The sequence below is a fragment of the Syngnathus leptorhynchus genome, unplaced genomic scaffold (genome assembly GCF_054491065.1).
Source record: "Syngnathus leptorhynchus isolate UIUO unplaced genomic scaffold, UIUO_Slep HiC_scaffold_820, whole genome shotgun sequence".
Classification (NCBI taxonomy): domain Eukaryota; kingdom Metazoa; phylum Chordata; class Actinopteri; order Syngnathiformes; family Syngnathidae; genus Syngnathus; species Syngnathus leptorhynchus.
Genome location: NW_028232654.1, coordinates 11,366 through 17,500, shown reverse-complemented (window position 1 = coordinate 17,500; position 6,135 = coordinate 11,366).

Genomic DNA, 6,135 nt, shown 5'->3' with positions numbered 1-6,135 from the left:
GGTCGGACGGTGTGTGTGGACGGCTTCCCGTGGTGCCGCCGCTATCAAGCCGGAGGGTTTGAGAAACGACATTCGCGGAAGGACCGGCGCGGCCGGCGGACGCTCGCACGCGCGGCGCCCGACACTCAGCCGCTCGCTCGGCCTCCGTGGATCGTGGCTAGGTGGGATGGATGCCAAACCGGGTCGTCTCGGTCTCGCCGCAGTACGGTCGCGCCGGGGCCTGCGGGGCGGCGCGGGGAGCGCACGCTCACGCGGCGGCCGGGGCGCTAGAGTGCGACCCGCAGTGGGTAGGAACCGTCCACCCGACGTCGGACGAGCCGAGGCCGATGGAGGCCCTACCAAGGCGGGTCATGAGTGCCAGTCGGTCAGTTGGGTGAGGGGGTACTCGGAGGCCCGCCGGGAGCAGACGGGCGACCGGGGATGGGGGGCGTACGCGGGCGGGCGCCGGGAGAAGACGGCCCGTCCGGGGTCGAATCTCGGCCTGTGTTTTCGGAGCCGGCCGGGCATCACGCTCCCTCCTTGGATGGACAACATTCGTAGTTGACACTTTGTGTCATTTTATCCGAGCGGGCGGGCGCCTCGAGAGGCGGACCGTCCGGGGCGACTCTCGGCCTGTGTTTTCGGAGCCGGCCGGGCCTCACGCTCCCTCCTTGGATGGACAACATTCGTAGTTGACACTTTGTGTCATTTTATCCGAGCGGGCGGGCGCCTCGAGAGGCGGACCGTCCGGGGCGACTCTCGGCCTGTGTTTTCGGAGCCGGCCGGGCCTCACGCTCCCTCCTTGGATGGACAACATTCGTAGTTGACACTTTGTGTCATTTTATCCGAGCGGGCGGGCGCCGCGAGGCGGACCGTCCGGGGCGACTCTCGGCCTGTGTTTAAGGAGCCGGCCGGGCATCACGCTCCTTCCTTGGATGGACAACATTCGCAGTTGACACTTTGTGTCATTTTATCCGAGCAGACGGGCGCCGCGAGGCGGACCGTCCGGGGCGACTCTCGGCCTGTGTTTTCGGAGCCGGCCGGGCATCACGCTCCCTCCTTGGATGGACAACATTCGTAGTTGACACTTTGTGTCATTTTATCCGAGCAGACGGGCGCCGCGAGGCGACCGTCCGGGGCGACTCTCGGCCTGTGTTTAAGGAGCCGGCCGGGCATCACGCTCCTTCCTTGGATGGACAACATTCGTAGTTGACACTTTGTGTCATTTTATCCGAGCGGGCGGGCGCCGCGAGGCGGACCGTCCGGGGCGACTCTCGGCCTGTGTTTAAGGAGCCGGCCGGGCATCACGCTCCTTCCTTGGATGGACAACATTCGCAGTTGACACTTTGTGTCATTTTATCCGAGCAGACGGGCGCCGCGAGGCGGACCGTCCGGGGCGACTCTCGGCCTGTGTTTTCGGAGCCGGCCGGGCATCACGCTCCCTCCTTGGATGGACAACATTCGTAGTTGACACTTTGTGTCATTTTATCCGAGCAGACGGGCGCCGCGAGGCGGACCGTCCGGGGCGACTCTCGGCCTGTGTTTAAGGAGCCGGCCGGGCATCACGCTCCTTCCTTGGATGGACAACATTCGTAGTTGACACTTTGTGTCATTTTATCCGAGCGGGCGGGCGCCGCGAGGCGGACCGTCCGGGGCGACTCTCGGCCTGTGTTTAAGGAGCCGGCCGGGCATCACGCTCCTTCCTTGGATGGACAACATTCGCAGTTGACACTTTGTGTCATTTTATCCGAGCAGACGGGCGCCGCGAGGCGGACCGTCCGGGGCGACTCTCGGCCTGTGTTTAAGGAGCCGGCCGGGCATCACGCTCCTTCCTTGGATGGACAACATTCGTAGTTGACACTTTGTGTCATTTTATCCGAGCGGGCGGGCGCCGCGAGGCGGACCGTCCGGGGCGACTCTCGGCCTGTGTTTAAGGAGCCGGCCGGGCATCACGCTCCTTCCTTGGATGGACAACATTCGCAGTTGACACTTTGTGTCATTTTATCCGAGCAGACGGGCGCCGCGAGGCGGACCGTCCGGGGCGACTCTCGGCCTGTGTTTTCGGAGCCGGCCGGGCCTCACGCTCCCTCCTTGGATGGACAACATTCGTAGTTGACACTTTGTGTCATTTTATCCGAGCAGACGGGCGCCGCGAGGCGGACCGTCCGGGGCGACTCTCGGCCTGTGTTTTCGGAGCCGGCCGGGCATCACGCTCCCTCCTTGGATGGACAACATTCGTAGTTGACACTTTGTGTCATTTTATCCGAGCAGACGGGCGCCGCGAGGCGACCGTCCGGGGCGACTCTCGGCCTGTGTTTAAGGAGCCGGCCGGGCATCACGCTCCTTCCTTGGATGGACAACATTCGTAGTTGACACTTTGTGTCATTTTATCCGAGCGGGCGGGCGCCGCGAGGCGGACCGTCCGGGGCGACTCTCGGCCTGTGTTTAAGGAGCCGGCCGGGCATCACGCTCCTTCCTTGGATGGACAACATTCGCAGTTGACACTTTGTGTCATTTTATCCGAGCAGACGGGCGCCGCGAGGCGGACCGTCCGGGGCGACTCTCGGCCTGTGTTTTCGGAGCCGGCCGGGCATCACGCTCCCTCCTTGGATGGACAACATTCGTAGTTGACACTTTGTGTCATTTTATCCGAGCAGACGGGCGCCGCGAGGCGACCGTCCGGGGCGACTCTCGGCCTGTGTTTAAGGAGCCGGCCGGGCATCACGCTCCTTCCTTGGATGGACAACATTCGTAGTTGACACTTTGTGTCATTTTATCCGAGCGGGCGGGCGCCGCGAGGCGGACCGTCCGGGGCGACTCTCGGCCTGTGTTTAAGGAGCCGGCCGGGCATCACGCTCCTTCCTTGGATGGACAACATTCGCAGTTGACACTTTGTGTCATTTTATCCGAGCAGACGGGCGCCGCGAGGCGGACCGTCCGGGGCGACTCTCGGCCTGTGTTTTCGGAGCCGGCCGGGCATCACGCTCCCTCCTTGGATGGACAACATTCGTAGTTGACACTTTGTGTCATTTTATCCGAGCAGACGGGCGCCGCGAGGCGGACCGTCCGGGGCGACTCTCGGCCTGTGTTTAAGGAGCCGGCCGGGCATCACGCTCCTTCCTTGGATGGACAACATTCGCAGTTGACACTTTGTGTCATTTTGTTCGGCCTGTGTTTAAGGAGGCGGCCGTCCTCCACTCGGTCCGTGTTTAAGGAGCGACACTCGCGCTCCGGTTCGGCCTGTATTTAGGGAGGCGGCCGTCCTCCGCTTGGTCTGTGTTAAGGGCGACACTCGGTCCATGTTTGAGGAGCCTGGCCCTGACGCTCCTCTCCGGCCTGTGTTTAAGGAGGCGGCCGTCCTCCCCTTGGTCCGTGTTAAGGGCGACACTCGGTCCATGTTTGAGGAGCCTGGCCCTGACGCTCCTCTCCGGCCTGTGTTTAAGGAGGCGGCCGTCCTCCCCTTGGTCTGTGTTAAGGGCGACACTCGGTCCATGTTTGAGGAGCCTGGCCCTGACGCTCCTCTCCGGCCTGTGTTTAAGGAGGCGGCCGTCCTCCCCTTGGTCCGTGTTAAGGGCGACACTCGGTCCATGTTTGAGGAGCCTGGCCCTGACGCTCCTCTCCGGCCTGTGTTTAAGGAGGCGGCCGTCCTCCCCTTGGTCCGTGTTAAGGGCGACACTCGGTCCATGTTTGAGGAGCCTGGCCCTGACGCTCCTCTCCGGCCTGTGTTTAAGGAGGCGGCCGTCCTCCCCTTGGTCTGTGTTAAGGGCGACACTCGGTCCATGTTTGAGGAGCCTGGCCCTGACGCTCCTCTCCGGCCTGTGTTTAAGGAGGCGGCCGTCCTCCCCTTGGTCTGTGTTAAGGGCGACACTCGGTCCATGTTTGAGGAGCCTGGCCCTGACGCTCCTCTCCGGCCTGTGTTTAAGGAGGCGGCCGTCCTCCCCTTGGTCTGTGTTAAGGGCGACACTCGGTCCATGTTTGAGGAGCCTGGCCCTGACGCTCCTCTCCGGCCTGTGTTTAAGGAGGCGGCCGTCCTCCCCTTGGTCTGTGTTAAGGGCGACACTCGGTCCGTGTTTAAGGAGCGGCCCTCGCGCTCCGGTTCGGCCTGTATTTAGGGAGGCGGCCGTCCTCCGCTTGGTCTGTGTTAAGGGCGACACTCGGTCCGTGTTTAAGGAGCCGGCCCTGACGCTCCTCTTCGGCCTGTGTTTAAGGAGGCGGCCGTCCTCCACTTCCTTCCATGCACCACCACATTCGCAGTTGACACTTTGCCATTTTTTCAGAGAGGTGACACTTAGTCGTTTTTTCGAAAGTTGACACTTAGTCGTTTTTTCGAAAGTTGACACTTTGCCGTTTTTTCAGAGAGGCGACACTTAGCCGTTTTTTCGAAAGTTGACACTTAGCCGTTTTTTCGAAAGTTGACACTTAGCCGTTTTTTCGAAAGTTGACACTTAGCCGTTTTTTCGAAAGTTGACACTTAGTCACTTTTTCGCCACAGTGACACCTCCAGCGCGTGCCACGGCGCTTTTCAGGTCTTCTATCCGACCTTGTGCTGTCGAGGACGGCGTGTCCGACGCCGTGGGGAGACCAGCACCATCTCCTCCATACTCGTAAACGGGGTGCTTTGGAAAACGGGGGGAAAGTCGATGAGTACACTGACTACTGGGACCATTTCATTGTACTCTGGCGCACCTGAAGACCAAAAAAGGTACTGCACCTTAGCCCGGGTACCTCACCCCCTGGTACCTCGAGGAGAACTTAGAAAAATTTCGACAAATTTTTGGTGAGCTCCAGGGAGAGAGGCTGATTTTTCGCTTTTTGAGGCCGACCGCCGAACCGGCGCGGGGCGGACTCACAAGCCCCGCAGAGCCGTGGGCACTTAGTCGTTTTTTCAGAGAGGCGACACTTAGTCGTTTTTTCAGAGGCGACACTTAGTCGTTTTTTCGAAAGTTGACACTTAGCCGTTTTTTCGAAAGTCGACACTTAGCCGTTTTTTTGGAAAGTTGACACTTAGTCGTTTTTTCGAAAGTTGACACTTAGTCGTTTTTTCGCCACAATTGGCTCTGAGCTCCAGGGGGAGAGCCTGGTTTTGCCTTATTTCAGGCCGGCTGGGGAACCGGCGCGGGTCGGATGCACGAGCCCGGCAGAGCCGTGGGCACTTAGAAAATTTTCGCCGATTAAGCTGGGACCTCCAGGCGGAGACCGGCATTCCTCGTCCTCGGGGTTCGACCCAGGAACCGGCGCTGGGCAGACGCCGTAGCCACGCAGAGCCGTGGGCACTTAGAAAATATTCGCCAAGTTGGCTCTGAGCTCCAGGCGGAGAGGCTGGTTTTGCCTTATTTCAGGCCGGCTGGGGAACCGGCGCGGGTCGGATGCACGAGCCCGCAGAGCCGTGGGCACTTTGCCATTTTCTCAGAGTCGACACTTAGTCGTTTTTTCAGAGAGGCGACACTCTGTCGTTTTTTCGAAAGTTGACACTTTGCCGTTTTTTCAGAGAGGCGACACTTAGCCGTTTTTTCGAAAGTTGACACTTAGCCGTTTTTTCGAAAGTCGACACTTAGCCGTTTTTTCAGAGATGTGACACTTTGCCGTTTTTTCGAAAGTCGACACTTAGCCGTTTTTTCAGAGATGTGACACTTAGAAACTTTTTGCCAAGTTGGCTGTGAGCTCCAGGAGGAGACCGTTATTTTTCGTCATTCGAGGCCGACTGCGGAACCGGCGCTGGGCGGACGCCAAAGCTCGGCAGGGCCGTGGGCACTTAGAAACTTTTTGCCAAGTTGGCTGTGAGCTCCAGGAGGAGACCGTTATTTTTCGTCATTCGAGGCCGACTGCGGAACCGGCGCTGGGCGGACGCCAAAGCTCGGCAGGGCCGTGGGCACTTAGAAACTTTTTGCCAAGTTGGCTGTGAGCTCCAGGAGGAGACCGTTATTTTTCGTCATTCGAGGCCGACTGCGGAACCGGCGCTGGGCGGACGCCAAAGCTCGGCAGGGCCGTGGGCACTTAGAAACTTTTTGCCAAGTTGGCTGTGAGCTCCAGGAGGAGACCGTTATTTTTCGTCATTCGAGGCCGACTGCGGAACCGGCGCTGGGCGGACGCCAAAGCTCGGCAGGGCCGTGGGCACTTAGAAACTTTTTGCCAAGTTGGCTGTGAGCTCCAGGAGGA